At 39.4% G+C, this 16710-nt stretch overlaps 1 protein-coding gene across 3 annotated transcripts in view; it reads right to left on the bottom strand.

The window, feature by feature from the left end:
- Positions 1–16710, bottom strand: part of LOC140314180 (cell adhesion molecule 1-like) — a 147280-nt gene that overhangs the window by 46349 nt on the left and 84221 nt on the right. The gene's annotated exons all lie outside the window — the stretch shown is intronic.

Raw genomic sequence — 16710 nt, 5'->3', positions numbered from 1 at the left:
AAGAAAGTGTCCAGTGGCTGATTTCAATGCAGTTTAAAAAAAGATAAGACTTGAACATGAACTGGGATTACTTCATTTACTAATCAGATGAGAAGCTTAGAATGTAGAATGAAATCATGATTAATACTGATCTTGCATCCCAAAATTTGAACCTGATTGACAAGTGAGCAAACTCCATCCACCAAGGAATATTGCATTGAAAGCTCTGGAACATAGTGAGAACAGCAGAATGTTGGTCGTCCACTTTTAACTGAAAAAAGCAGTTTCTTGCATTTTCTCTCTCTAAAGAACAGCATGAATTCCACTGCTGTCTTTTGACGCATTTAACCCACATCCTTTATTATCAACACTCAGGTGCCCAACCAGCCAGTAAGGGATCACAATATGCTCACCTGTGAACACAAGCAGGAAGATTCAGATTAATTCTCCCCAGAGTCAACTGAGACATAATAATGAGGTGGGCTTACAGGAGATGCAAAGCATGTTTCTGCTTGATAAACTGTAACAAAATGGAGATTTTGCAAATATCCCCACAGTGGTGGGTAATTGCTCTGTGCTAATACGATATGCTTTATACATGTCCAGTTCGTGGCTGAAATGAGCGAACAAGCCAGAGCGACATGTAGCTGAAACGAGCCTTTATGGTGCAAGATTAATGGGAAATCCTTAAGAGTACTGGCAGATAAAAAGAAGACTATTGAATTTGGTGCCCTACCATCTGCAGTTGCACACACACACACACAAAAAAAGTGATGATATGAATATAAGGCTAAAATTGGAATATGTCAGCTTTAGAAAAGCCTTTGAAAATAAAAGTAAAGGTGTGCAATCTCATCTGACTTGGTTCTGTCATTCACGGTACACATTAGATCCATCTCTGCAGCAGACAAAAAGCACAAAAAAAGCAAAACAGAAAACAACAACCATCCACTTTAATGACAACTCTGCACAGCTCATGTAGTTTTCATCTCCAGCAGTTGTGTCAAGAAAAAAAAAGCTGCTTTAACACGTTTCTGACGACTCTAGACGCCAGACTGCTGCTCCACGCATGATAGGCACCTAGCTTTCTCTGTTACGCAAATAAAACAGCAAGAATAAAAGTGAAATAAAAGAAGCAGCAGTTGCTTAAGACTCTGGTGACACATCCATCACAAGGTAATGTGATGAAACAACACTATTCTACTAGGCAGAACATCTCAAATCAACATAAAATGAGGCAGGAAGAGCGTTATAGTGACACAAGATTAAGACATGCTGATTGTGACAAATGCTGCAAGAGTAAAGGTCTATAAATCATGAAGCAGCTGCTTTTGCTGGGAGGTACACTGATTTCCCTTTTCCTACCAGGCACAATAATCCACTCTGTTATGTTAACAAGACTGGTTGACTGAGCATGGACTAAAGTGCAGCAGCAGCAGGGAAGCGATTCCCGCTTAAAGCAGAGGCAAAGCTTAACCTCTGGCAAAATGACACATCACATCTCAGTCACATTGTCTATTTTGGGTGACGCTGCAACATTTTTGTGTTTTCCTCCTCAGAGGCAAAGGACACTACAAAAACCTTTTTTTTCCCCAACATGCCCTCAGTTCTTTAAAGAAAGTTGCAGTGGGAGTGCTGCGTTTCTTCCCACAGGAGGGAAACCGATGCTCAGATCCACCAGGGATCAAAATGCACACACAGTGTATCGAATCAAAGTCTCCAAAGAGTCTTGAGGGAGAAATCTTTGCTATTCTGGTAACGCTCTAATGCCTCACCTATATTGAGGTCTCTTGCCAAGAAAATTCACAGGAGTAATGTTCAGGGTTGTGAATCTGATGCGGTTTCTAACATGTCTGCCAGCATATCTGCTTACTCACTAGGAATGTATCTACAACTGCACAAGCACCTCGTTATGTTTGTGTGTGTGTGTGCATGTGTGTGTGAGGGGTAATTAGGACATTAGGAGAAGCTTCTGACAGGCTTGTCATCACCACAGCTTGCCCAGCAGAGAGGAGGTGGTCAGAGGGGTAAGTGGGGGTGCACCAGGGTCAAGAGACAGCTGCTGTACCACCACTCACTGTCTGGAAGCTCTCAGAGAATATTAAACCACTGGGGCCTCAGCCAATTCGCTCCCTTGTTTATGGAATACACAAAACCTTTCTGCAAGGAGGCAGCGACTAATTTATGCCACTGTTAAAAAAAAAAAGGGCAGGTTTTTTTTTTATTCCTGAAATGAGAACATAAACAGAAAAATACCCAAATAAATAGTGATGGCACTAAGGTAATTGAGGTTATTTTGCAAATCTGTGGATTTGCAATGCCACGACTGTTGTTTTCATTTTCACGTTTACACTTGTGTGATGATAAACCAGTGTGGTCTCACACCTCCTGTGTATATGTCTCCAGCAGAGAGAGGCTCTATTATTACAATATGAGACATGTTAAATTGATCCCTCAAGGCTGATGACCTTGGCTATGACATACCATTAATTGTATAGATGGATTATTATCATCATAACAATAACATGGCTTCTTTCCAGCCCAGCTCTCCTAAACACCTGTGCCCATTCTCTGGCTGCCTCCACTCATACGCTCATAATCACTTCTATCAGCCCAAAATGTTAACTGCATCCTGGGACACTAAACACGTCTATTTGTTTGCAGTTGTAATGTCTTTTGTGCGCCTCAATCAGACACCTGTCAGACACACACCTGCTACCTCAGAGCTAAGAGAAAAGGCCTTTTGTTTCTTCACAGAGTTTATAATCAGCACGTTGTTTCCAATCTTCCTTCTCCATTTTTCAATTTCCCATTTCCCTTTTCTCAGTCAAATCACTGCTATCAATCAGGTGCGTGTTTGAGAGGGGGGAAGTTCCTTGATGGAACCATCTTCAGCCCCAGGCCTCATTAGTCAGAGACTGCAGGAGGAAATGCGTGTGTGAGTGTGAGCTGCGCAGGCATGTGTGGACGTGTGTGATAAAAATGAATTCTGGGAGAGTGTGTCTGTCAATATGAGGCCATTTAGCTTTTCCTATTCCATCCAAATGATGCACAGTGCACATTACGTTCTATATTTGAGTTCCTCTAAATGGACACTCAGCCTAGTAAGTTCTATTATGTTTTGCTCTTTCCCTCCTCTGTGCTTACTCATATCATGGTGGAAGATGACCTGTAACGTCTCAAAACAATTTCTGTGCAACCATGACAACATCTCCTCCGTATCAGCAATGAAAACATCTCTGAAATGAATGCAGCAGAATGATGTGGCAGTCGATATGAATGAAATCATAACAGCTGCATCGGCACAAGCTATATTGATTAACTTGACAAGAGGAGCTCTAAGTGCATCGACTTCCTTGAAGAGAGACAGCTAAGTCCATTTGATAGTGCTGAACACACTATCACAACAGAAATAGCACAAAGTCTTCTGTTAGCATTCATGAGGCACAAATTAGGCAACAAATACAAACAATAAATTAAGGATTAGCTAAGACAATGAGACCAGATTTTTGCTAACGTGACAATATGTTCAGTATTTTACTGAGTATTGATTAAAAAGGAGATCTATTTGAAATGGCCCAGCAAAATGGCAACTATAGTAAATTCACAACTGCGGGGTAATATACAGCTTCACAGCTTTCATTTATTCACAGCTTGACATTTCCTCCCTCCACAGAGTGTGCTCTAACTGTGTGCCAATGGCCACATCATTTAGACTGGACCCGCATGAATATTTAACATTAGTGCCTGGCTCGTAGCTCACAGAAAATGAATTATTTTTACTGGGCTTTGCAGAGGTGCCGTGAAAAACTCTCACTCAGGTGATGAATCGCTGGAGAGTTTATGTTGTATTAAGCAGGCAAAACAAATGGCTATCAATCATTTGACGCTTTCCATGCTTTCCAGCTATGCATCTCTACCCCCCTTTAAGAGATTTGGTTGGTTTTTGGCTGCAAGCCTTGGGAGTCTAAAAAAAAAAAAATGGGGGGGTGCTCAACCTTTAGTTTACCATGTTTATGTCTCTGGAAGAGAGATGGGCTGAGTTCTGCTGCAGCTTTAGGTATGCGTTAGTAAAAATGTAAGCATATTTGGTAAGCTATTCTGGTGCTAAAACAAACTAAATTAAAACATGATGATTTAAAGAAACTGCACTTTCATGTTGCCTTCTTTTATCTGGCTGCCACAACTTCATGATCTCCTTCTCGTCTGATTAGGTTTTTCTGTGCACGTGGCTTTCCGCTGCACATTGGACTGAAGCACCACAGTTTAGTACACATCCTTTGTATCAAGGAAAATGCCTCCACTCTGATCATTTAGTCTGACACAAATTGTGCACAAGACTTGCACAAGATACAGTTAACAGCAGGTGAGGTATAATGTCTTATATTGTCTGCAGGAGACAGTAGCTATATCAGCTGTGGTAATAAAACATTTTCTGGCAACAGCAAAAAACTGAAAATAACAGCAATCAAACATAAAACTGTAAGTACCGGTAATTAATCTTTCAGAGACTAGTGCCTGAGAGCTTTGTTTTCTCTAAAGAGTTTTTAAAACTGGAAAACATCAAGTAAAACTGGAAGGAGAACAACCAAATCTAAGTGCAGCCAGTAATCAAACCATGTTTGATGTTTGAACTAGCTAACCTCTCAAATCCCACCATTCCACTGTTGACAGAGTGAATAAAAACTCTCTTTATGCAGAAAAACACTGGAAATGGGGTTTTCATTATTTTCTAAAGATGACATACCAAATGTGGCATGAAAGGTGGGATCTTGTGTTTAAAATGTACAGCAGGCACCCAGAATTGGAATAAATTGTAAGTAAATCTCCTTTTATTTTGCAACAGTATATGGTCACATTAATAATGCATCGTGTCTAGCCACTACACGCACAAGCTCTGCACACCTATAAAACCTTACAACTGCATGTGTAAGATTGTTTTTCCAATTGCAAGAACCACATATAAACACAGGAATCAACTGATGTGGCCATAAAATATATTTGGACTCTATACATGCACTTTGATGTTAAAGGGACAAGGCATAATTAGTGTCTCATTTTTGGATTTTTCTGTTAGTACACTTAAATGTATTAGACTGTGTACACTATGCGCTAACTTGCAATGTGCATGAAAGTCAACATGGCTGTGCACATACCAGAAAAGACAATTACAGTGACTATGATGGTCACGCTAGCTGCCATATTCACTAATACAGCCAACTTGTCTATACTCTGACGACTAATATAACACTGGGGATTAAAAATGGAACCGTCATTAACTCCAAACAAAACCAAACACATGCAGTATAAGCTAGCTTTAGCATATCATTGGCACTGATGACCTATTGTCCTACATAACCGAGGTGGGCACTATAGAGAATAGGAAGTGTCCTCCAATCTAAACATTTTTACTTCTCTGAGCACATGTTTGTGGTACACATTGAACACTACATAAAGCCATACTTCTCTCAAAATTGGAATTTTAAGTATGAAAGTGCCTGATTTGCTGTTTAATCGGATTCAAATCAAGCATCATTTAGCAGTTGTGTGACCTATTTTGGTCTCAAGGTTGAGAAGAATTCTGTTGTCAGAGCAACTGCAGCTGCATTTCCTTCAAGCAAAGATACATGAAAAGAAAACATGTAATAGTGTGTTTGTAAGAGAAAGCTTAAGGCTAACGTTTGAGTGAATCACCAGTTGCGTAGATATTTTGAAATGATTTTTATATCAAGAAAAGGCTTAATAAGTCCAGATAAACCCCTGCCAAGGCTGCTGGTACAAAGGTGCAAAATAGAATTTAAAGCATTAAAAAAAACTGAAAAATGAAGGGCGCTAAGAGATCAAACATGAGAGTCCATAAAGGAGTTGTTTTTATAGATGATTAAATCAGCTCTTCATGCTTCCCCTACCTGCTTTGAGTTTATTTGATTGGCTATGCAATTACCTTAACATTGGTTAATTGCTGGTTAATGTAGCTCTCATAGCAATCACATAACCCTCTAGTCTGCCAATCAGCAATTGAAAAAGAGAGTCACATTGAAATATGACTGTCGTGTGTGTGTGTTTCAGTCATCTGAAATACACACATACGCAAAAGTCAGTGCCCAACCGATGACACACACAGTTTACAGATTCTCGCATTTCTTGAGAGTTTCATTAAGACAGATTACTGTGACCCTGAAATTTTAATCTTCCTGATAAAGTGAAGCTGTTTTTACACCCATCCTCAAGGATGCACTTCATTTCCAACAACACCCAGCCTGAGATGAGATTTGGCCTTCTTCAAATACAATCTCAATTGCTTCAATTGGTTAAACAGAAACTGGCAGGCTGAGCAGAGCAGAGTGCAAACTCGTCCACACAGCCACTGGCAGCTGTGGACACAAGATTGAGGGTAAGATATCTGTGAGTGGCCTGGCACCTGAGTCTGAGAGATAGTCCTGCTTTACTTGGTGAGGGAGGAAAGCAGGGTCAAATTGGAGACAGACTGGGTGGTCGGGCCTGTGTTTCCCCTGAAGGTTAATATTTTATGGATGTGTGATTCAGTTCAGATGGCAGGTTGAGATGACTGAGAGGTGCAGGCAGCAAGAGTTCAGCGATTTGTTAAAAAAAGGGAGGGAGTGTGGTCGTGGAGAGGTGCGGCTACATCTGTGAAATGTGTTAGTGGCTGTTAATGTGAGGAGTCTCAAAATGTGCGCAAATGTTTGTGCTCATACGTGCATTCATGAACACGTGTGTGAGATGAGTTCCCTGCAACCTGAGCCCATTAATAGCAGAGGCACTGGCAGTACAGATGTGTCTCTCTCTGAGCCCAACATGAAACACAGGAAACGGCCTCTTTGATCATTACCTACCTGTCAGTCTGCCCTCCACAGGGACCGCCTGTTACGACTGCTGATGTGCTGCACTGACAGGCCAGAAACACACATGCAAACTTAAACACATCAAGAGGAAGAAAAAAAACGGTGCTGCTATGAGTCTGACTCGTGTTGGAATTAAGACTCTTCCCTGAGGAGGTATAACCATGACGACCAGTAGAGTCAGCAAAGCTCAGGTTTATTATTCTATATTTGGATTCCAATTAGCCTCAGTGACTGTGAGGGTTTGATGGGGTTCACATTTACATTCAACGGGCAATTTACTCACCAATCCTCATCATGTTTGTTGAATGTGGGATGTAACGGGCATAAACCCATGTGATCAAATGGAGGGCATATCGAAGGGTGACTCAAATGCAAACAAACTTGTCCAGGTTCATTTATTTGACTTTCTACAGTAAATATCTTCTACAACTTGCCAAGAATGTCTGTAGACTAATGGAAAGACAAAACAACTACATATAGAGTGTCTTGATAGAGTGGGCACCAGTCCTTACTCTGGTGATTGCCCTTTTTCTTTTCTTTTGTTTTCAATCACCATATATGGCAATGGTGACTGAATTTAAGAACAAATCTAAGTTGTCATTTTCCTTTAGAAATGTTGAAGGTTTTTTAATGTATATGGCTGGGATTTAGTTGAGTGATTATGTTAACTTACTAATTATTTTTATTTCTTATTTTCAACCACGCTTAAAAAGAAAAAGATTTCTCTGCTATGGCAGACAAATGTGTCGGGTTGGCAGCTGCTGCAAAGGTTGTGGTTATGATTAATAAAAAGGTCTTTGATCAGAGGCAAAGTCCAGTCTCCATCCTTTAATCCTCCAGCTAAGCCTTTACAACCTGCCTCACTAGATAAAGGACACCCTGATTCTTGCACCGACGATGAATATTTGTACTGAACGTAAATTGTGAGCTGTGGATTAATCCACCGTAAATATCATTATTAGGGATACTGGACTGGACATTTCAGACTCTGCTTTTTCTTGTTTTCTCTTGAAATACAAATAATTAGTTTCTATGAACAACTCAAACAAAGTTCTTTAAACTTCTGTTTTAATTGTGTGGAAGGAGACATTTCAAAATCTGAAATAAAGATAAACTTTTGATAACTGCGCCATTTAAGGCTGTGACGATAACAGCTGTAAAACAGGCACCAACTGAGCAAAGACCTGTTGGATTTGATGAATCCAAACTCCACTGCGTACCTCCTGAAGTGAAATTTTCTCTTTTTTCACGCATCTGTTGGTGCCAGACTGTTGGTCATTATTTTCAAAGGAAATTCTTCAGTGACTCAGTTTGCTAAGCTTGTTAGGAGGATATCAGTACTTTCATGATCAGTCTTAACAGTTCTTAATCTTCATACCCTCTGCTGTAATCATATTTACACCCGGCTCCTTGTTGCTCTGACTCTCTAATTCCCTTGTCACTGCTATTTTCAGCCTCTGTAGGTTAAAGTCACCATCTTTTAAATCTTCGTGTGGCCCCAATGGCACCCACTATAAACAAATGAACAACATAATGCAGATGCACAAACCGATTTTAAATGCAGAGCCGTGTTTGTCTGTGTTTATTTTTTAAGTGAGGTCGACCTCATTGACAGTGTTTCCCCCACATACCTTGAGGTGGTCACATTGTGTTGTCGCAATTTACACACTTTAACATTTTAATAACTTTTCCACACCTTTCTCAGAAACAGCTAAGGCACCTCTGTAACTACTTTGGGAATATATTGTACAGCCTCATCTCAGACATAATTAGAATGCATGGTAATGTCAATATAAAGGTGATATTCTAAGCTTTTTCTAATTGGAATGAGTCAAACTGTTCAGGACAGAGTAGGACAGAGTAAATGTGTGGCTATGATGGTGTGACGATTCGAGTGGAAATGTTGATGTAGTCCCACATAATGTCATCTCTGTCATGCTCCAGATCAGAGCGTCAGATCTTGCAGCACAACATCAAAGACTTCTCACCAGTAAAACACGCCAAACATACCACGGTTCCACAGACTGACACACTCACACGGTAGCTTGTTGCATCTGCAGCTACAGTATTCAGCAATCTGTGTCTACTTTAAGGCAGAAAATATGATCATCTCACATTTGGTCAGCTCTTTCTATACCACTCGCATCAGATAGAGACAATGTCCACCCATCACTGCTTCATAGCCTTTAAAACCTGAACCCACCACAGTATGTTGCATATAGGATATTCAGAAGGAGACACGGATGTATTATGAGTTGCGACATAAAGCTGCCACACCCCTGTAAACTCACCGTTTACTTTTCAACCTACAGTGAGCTGTAGGTTGAAAAGCTGTGTGGTTGTTTTCGACGATGGTGGAGCATTTATAAGAGACTATATTTTCCGGCAGCAGTTTGTGGAGATGAACTTAGCAAACAAGAGAATGAATATTCATCACATAGTTTGAAGCATGACTCCAAGAGAATGCTGATGTTGCTTCATTTCGAGTGGATTGTTTGTGAACAAGTTTGCTAAAACAACATAAAGGATTAAGGTGATGATGTTGATTGTTAAGGTTGTGTTTACAGCTTGGTGTGCTACTGCAAAGTGGCCAACGAAATAAATTCATGCAGGTGAAAAGCAAACAAATGTAATAAATATACAGTTTTACACCTCAACCTTTTGCTGAAGTTTTAAGTGAGTTTTATCAGTCAACTTTTCTGTGAATTAAAGCTAGAATGATTTTTCTTTTCGTGCCCGTGGGGTTGGTAATTACGATGGATTGTATGATATTCTGTCACATCTTACATGGACATTGAACGTCTCTCACTACAGGAACTTTATATCTTTGATTGCTTTTGTCCAAATCCCAAATAAAGGTATATGATGGAAAAAGTGTATTCCACTATGCTCTTTAATTGCTTCTGTGCACCCACTTAAATAAACAACTAGTAGATGTTATCAATTTAGAGTATTATAACAATTTGATAGATTATTTACTATATGTGTGAATATGATCAGATGCTACAAAGATGTGCATCTGCCTATCAGTCTGGATGTAACAATATCTTTCTCCTTCCTTCCATGCTTTCAGGTGATGTCAGGACTTCATTGCTTTAAAGTAACATGGCCTTGTTTTTTGATGAATGTAAAGACAAAAAAAAAGGTTTAGGCTCTATAATGTTTTTCATTTTCAAAAAGCCCTCACTGTTTAGGAGATTTTTTTTTCAAACAGTAGATAGATTTTCACTTTTAAGTTTACCTTAATGGGTTGACTAAAGTGGCAACGCATGGTGTCAATGCTGTACAGACTATTTTGCTTTTCCAAACCTGGGATAGAATAGGATTAACCTCTTAAGCTCTCGACTGTTTGCCAATGTCCGCAAATTCAGGAAATAACAAATACACAGATTTAAGACCAAACTGAACTGCCTTGGGCTCTATTGAGTAGAGAAACTCATGCAAATTCTAACTCAGTGAGTCTCCCTATCTCTTTCTCGAAGCAAGATTAAAATTTGAGAAACACCACCAACGAATAATTTTTACTCAAACCTAATCAAAAGTGTAAATTAAAAAGTAAATAACAGCTTGATAAAAGTAACTGTAAGTCTGCCAAGTTTGTTGCACCAGAAATGAAGCACAAGAGATGCTCGGTCTGTTTTAGTCACACTAATAAATACTGGATGTCCTCTTCGGTCTGAATGTGCCTGTGCAATCCCTAGAAACCTTTGAAAAATGCAGACGGTTACACTTTAAGATTGATATTGCCAGACCAAGAGGGAGCTGTATGGAGCAAAAGGTTAAAGGAATATTTGTTTATTTATTGTTTTGTTGAAGGTGTGAAAGTGGAGTTCTGTGAAGTACTTATGTGTATTAGTGTCTTACCTACAGTTTATAGTGGCACTGACAGGCAAACCAAACTAACATCTCCTTGTCACTTTTACTTTAGATGGTTGTTTTCTTAGTAACTTTGTGTTCAACTGAACGTCTGTGTGTCTATGCAGAACTGCATAGTGCAGGGTTCTTCAACCCTGGTCCTCGGGACCCACTGCCCTGCATGTTTTCCATGTTTCCCTCCTCTACCACACCTGATGGAAATGATCAGCTCGTCATCAAGCTCTGCAGTGGCCTGATAAGGAGACATTCATTTGAATCAGTGTGATATTTGAGTTGTCCGCCCACCCCCTTCTTATGTCTGGTCCTAATTTCCATGGTCACCAAACAGTTGTGCAGGAGGTTTGTGTAAATGTTAGCGTTTATGTGTCCATATAATGTGTGTCAGCATTCATTAAGTTTCCATGAGTGTATGATTTTAGATTCTTAGTTTCTGTCAGTGCAAAAATAAGCTTTGAGGTCCAATATCAACATTTAATGTTCAGGTCAGGTCTTCATATCCTTGCAGTGTCCATCAAAGTAATACTAACATCACAGCTCGGACAAAACAATTGTGGTAAGAGCAGCAATCTGGTGGCTGATACCGTTTCTACAGCTAATAATGATCAAATGTAAATGTTGCACAGTGGTCCTTGCCAGGGGGAGGCAATGAAGAGAAGACAGTCATTGAGGAAATAAAGAGAAAGCGTCAGCTAATCCATGACACAACACTGACACCTCAGAAGATTAAAGCTGCCTCTCAGTCTGAATCCGCCTTCTATCTTCATGCTTAGCCCCATTACTTGCTTTGTGGGGTACTGCCCTCGGGGATGCGCTACCCACACAACGGTAGATGTGAAGCTGCAGAGCAAGAACACACACACTAATGCAACTGAATGTGCTCTCAGTCACACAGTCACACTGAGTGAGATAAAGATGAAATGAATGAGATGATTGACGAGGACAACGCAGGGAAGGCTTTAAAGAACAAGTCTGAAGGTTTCTGTGGGCTGAAACTCCTCATGAATCACTGCTCAAGAGTTTCCTTTCTTTCATATTTAAGTGCAAACTTTTATGCCTCAGTCTCAACCACACTGCTAATACAGGAGTGCACGCTGTCTGAGCTAAAAATACCATTTTAAGGAATTTCTGCCAAACACAAGACACACTCAGTGAGCGTGTATTTTGGATGAAGACCAGGATATGCATAGGGTATTGTTTGTCTTGGGCAGATAAGAGACTAGGACTGAAATGCCACTAAATATGTGGTTTTGTCAGTCCGTTGTGCAACTGTTTGGGATCCAGAGTAACCACAGGATCAGCTTCACAGAACATTTTATACCCCAGCTTCCAAACCTACTGAGCTGCAGCTATGCATCCTCTATTCCTCTCCTTGCCGCTCTTTGTTGTAAGCCAGCTTCACTCCTTTAAATATAACATTCAGCCATTCAGGTGCTCCTCGTGTAAGGGTAAATCTGCGCAAGGGTGAAGAAAGTGTAGGTCTCTGATGAGTTTGGCTTTTTGTTGCAATATGAAAAGATGATAAAGGTATTTCTAGCTAAACATCAGAGCTTATTAAGTAAATTTGATCAAAAAGCACTTGCATATAAGTCACTGTTCAGTATAAATTTGTACCTGCCCACTCTGCTTTGTGTTGAGGAAGAGAGTTGTGGGGTCATACTGTTGATATTTTAAATTAAATTTCTGGAGTCAGTTACAAGGATATTAAATACCTCACATACAACCTGGCAATAACACAGGCCTGTATAATGAAGTAAAATAAAGGCTAAATGAATCCAAATCAGCAGCAGCAGTGGGACAAGGGGAATGTGCACAGTGAACAATTAACTAGCTCATCCAGCATACAAATCAGCTCCTGGCACATTACGTGCATACTGTAAAGCTCATTACTTTTGCGAAACACACAGTCAGTCGATCAAATTCAGGGACGGAGCAGCGAGTGAGCTCTGTCAGTATCTGTCTGTCATTCAACTCTATAACCCGCTGTTGCAGCCCAATCACTCAGCGCAGACAAAACAACGGCCTCATGTTGTGTTTTAACAAGTCATGCTTCGTTATGTGCACTTTTGTGTGGACTTTTCCCAGACTTTTGTGCTCTTCGAAGGATGGTGACTGTTGAGGTGCTTTCATCTCAAAAAAAGAAAGAAAAAGATTTCTTCAATGCAAACACCCATGGTTAAACATAAAAGGGTTGAGATATTTTAAAACTGACACCACTTCAAAGGCATTGAACACATTCAAAGGGTATCACAGGAAAGAGATTCAAAAGCCTGCTAGTCACCTGTAATCCACTGCTAATACCTGGTCCCCACAACTGCATATTAACATTCACACCATTCACAAAAGTGCTGGTTCAATGTATAGACACACACAGGCAAAGGGATATTAATATTCAACCAGCTGCAAGAATTTCCCTCATAGAGTTTTTGTAGTTACTTTGTCTGTATTGATTCATCATGCAAAGGGAGATCTGGACACATATACAAGGATTACCCAGCGAATATATCAGTGTCATCACAGATCAGCAGCTGTGTTACCGCAACAACTTTCCCGTTAGACAACAACCGCCCGTCTTTTCATTGCTGTTGTCTCTGTGTCTCATTCTTTCATCATTTCAGCTCCTTGTCTCCTATTCTACGCTCTTTGAGTTTGTTGCAAGTTCACTGTTAAAAGGTAGCCTGTTAAAAAGAGCAGTCTTGCTTTTAAGTAAAACGAGGAAGGAACTGTACCTTCAAAAGGCTTTTGTTTCCTTCCACAGAACATAAGCTTTTTGAAAGTTTAAGAAAGCACCACTAAATCATTGATGCAGCACAAACAAGCCTTTAAAAGAAGAGTTTGTGATCGCAGTGCTGAAGGATGTTCACTTTGAGAGTGAAACCACAAGTTATGTGGCATATTTTGAAACAACAGGAAACTGTGTGTATTGTCACTGGCCGTTTATGAAAGATTTTTAAACTGTAATAATTATCAACATCTATTCGTATTACTTTATCTTTTCAGATCAATTCAGATCCAAACAACACAGTGACACAAGAACACAAACAAAGTGTTGCACCTACACTACTCTGTGAGATAAAATTACTGTTTTTTTAATTGCAAAAACATTCTGATGGCTTTGAAGAAAGCTTAATATGGCTTCAGTTGCCTGCTGGTAAAGGCTGCCTGACAGCAAATAAGGTGAATATTGAATAGTTCAAATATAGCGCACACTTAAACTGACATAAACTTTGCATGATGGGCTTTTTATTTCATTTATTGTTTGTTTGTGGTTGAAATACGTTTTACTGGTGATTCAGTGCACTGCTTAGCTCACAGGCCGGTACGTCTGTTGGCCTCGTCAAACTGGAGATATTGCCAAATCATGTACACAGACCAGTACCTCATAATGGTGTTGCGTGGTCAAGATCTCAGGAGACAAAAAAAAGAATCCCAAAACAAGCAAGTGACAGAAAAAAAGAAAACAAATGTGTAAAAATAGCCACCATAACAACCGTAATGTGTAAAATGTCAGTTGATCGTTTTACTTGCATTCAGTTACTAGATGATAGTCACAGCTATGGTAAAACTAATGCAGTCTCATATGTCAACCCTGTGAAAAATGATTATAAGAAAGAAGGTAAACTAGGGAGCTGTGGCTTAAAGCGCTTCCAGGTTATGAATAACAACTTTTGCTTATATTTTTTATTTATTATTTCACCTTTAAATACATTGTCAGCTTTGAGCTTTGAAACGTTGATGAAATATTCAGAAAATATTTTGCAAGCATCGGTGTGATGTAAACTTTGTCAGTTCGTGTGCAGACGTCTGCATCTGTAGGTGTATGACAGTTAATAGATTAATTTTAACGGGTTTTCTCAGTTTGATGCACACTGCAACTGCTAAACAATTACTGCCAGAATTTTATTTTTGTCTCCATACTTTATATTACAAATAGTGGAAAATGTATGGATTATAATGGATAATTTAAATAGCTGTTGTGTAGGAGCCTGGTTTAAAGAATGGTCAGCTGCTTATTACAAAATCTTTAAAAAGGAATCACATGATTACTTGCAGCTGTTTGTTTTGTTTAAAACAAACATTTAGTTTAGGTTCACATGTTCAAAATTGTGATGAAGTGTGTTTGTTTCAGTCAAAGAAAAACAGCACTATTGTCTTGTAAAGTGGACATTAGGCACAGTAAAGGTATAAACAATGCACATCAGAAGAAAGCTGTGGACATCAGCCACTGTGCCCTCAGTAGGGTCACCATAAAAGAGAGAATCACACATTTTGGCAGAATACTTACAAGTGCTTTAAGAAATGTGATCGTAATCTTTAAGCCGCTTAAATGTCCATTTCCATTTGATTGCTCTCTCAAACTGCTGCATATTAGTTTGGCAGAATAGGCAGATAGAGTCAACTCCATAAAACAAATCATTAAAACCTTTAGTTTCTGGCAATCTTCACTTTGACCCAAATAAACAGCAGATTTTGTGAAAAAACAATTGAAGCAAGCAAAGAAATTTAAGAAATAACTACATGATAAGTTCCTTGCTGGAGTCACCCCAGATAATTAAGAGGAACATTAGCGATTCTTTGTAAGGTCTCTGAAAAGAGGGACATTTTCACTCTTAAATTTCTTTGTTTTAGTTATAACACACACACACACACACAAATACATGCATATGCTTCTCCAAAAAGTGGAAAATTAAGGCAGCACTGATGTCGGTGGTTATCTGAGCACTGGGGCGGTGACCCCAAAACTGGGAGAGTGGCTCCAACAGGCTCCAGGAACGACATTTGGATTCTGTCTCTGTCCAGCAGGGCTCAGTTCTGGGAAAAGCTAAGATACTGCGTAGAACACAGTGGGACCCAAGCTTTAAGGCAGCTGTGCCTGTGGACTGTGAATTCATATTCATTCAAGGCTTTTACCCATGGTCAATCAGAATGCAGAAATGGCCCTTACGTCACTTTAAATCTTTTCATTTTGCTTTAGTTAGCAATTATACTTCCATTTCTCCAATATTTATCCAAAAAGTACTACTGTCCTGTCTCTATTTTAAGCAAATAGCTGTCGATGGATCAAACGTGACAAATGAGAATAGCTTTGCATACCCATGCAAACTAAAAGCGACCAGTCTGCAGGTGAGGTTGCTTTACCTTAGTTGTTGCTGATCATGATGTATGTCTTTGTAGGATAGAAAAATAAAGCTGAGAGCTGCAAATCTCTCCACTCTGATTATTGTTGTCACTTTAGATTTATCCATTGCATGTGTGCACATTTGGCAGTCAATTTCATAGCCTTAAACACAATCTCCCAGGAAAATGCTAAGGTCAGGGAGGATCCATAAATAATCCCTAAGTCTGTGACTCTTCCACTAAGCGTTATTCAAAGAGGATCAATACGGTGTTGTGATTCAAACACAAAAACCTATTCTTTTCCTTATCAGCAAAGCTCTCTCACAGCACTTTTGTGGTAATCAATTATTAAAATCAACTTCACATGCCCCCCACGTGTCAACAAAATGGGGAAATCAGATTTATTCTATAGGCTAAGACTTTTGAGAGGCAATTTTTCACTGGAGTGGCCTTTAGCATTTCTTATTAAAATACATTATTGTTCTTGTAGATTTATTTATTCAATGTGATAGCTCATTAGTCAGATTAATGTAATGTACTCCCTTCTCTCTCGAAATGGTATGGCTGCAAATAGGTCTGTGTTGCTGTATAAATAAATGACAAAAGGTAAAGTTCAAGTCTTCTGCTTTTTGCTGAAACACTGACTTTCATTATGCGTCTATTTTTAAGGATGGGGAGATGCTAAATTTAACTTTAAGTACAACAGCTAAGCAGCAGTTCAGATCAACTCTCAGCCTCACAGTTCAAAGAAGATTGAAGGAGAAAAAAATGTTACTGGTTCAGTAGGAGCTAAATTTAAGCTAAAGTATTATATTGTGTACCATGAACTGTTAACTATATTACATTGCATCATTGCAATATAACCAACTAACTAACT

This window comes from Leuresthes tenuis, unplaced genomic scaffold (assembly GCF_036924035.1).
Source record: "Leuresthes tenuis unplaced genomic scaffold, fLeuTen1.0.hap1 SCAF_9, whole genome shotgun sequence".
Taxonomy (NCBI): Eukaryota; Metazoa; Chordata; class Actinopteri; order Atheriniformes; family Atherinopsidae; genus Leuresthes; species Leuresthes tenuis.
Note: the sequence above shows the minus strand (reverse complement) of the source record. Positions and strands in the feature narration are given on the sequence as shown.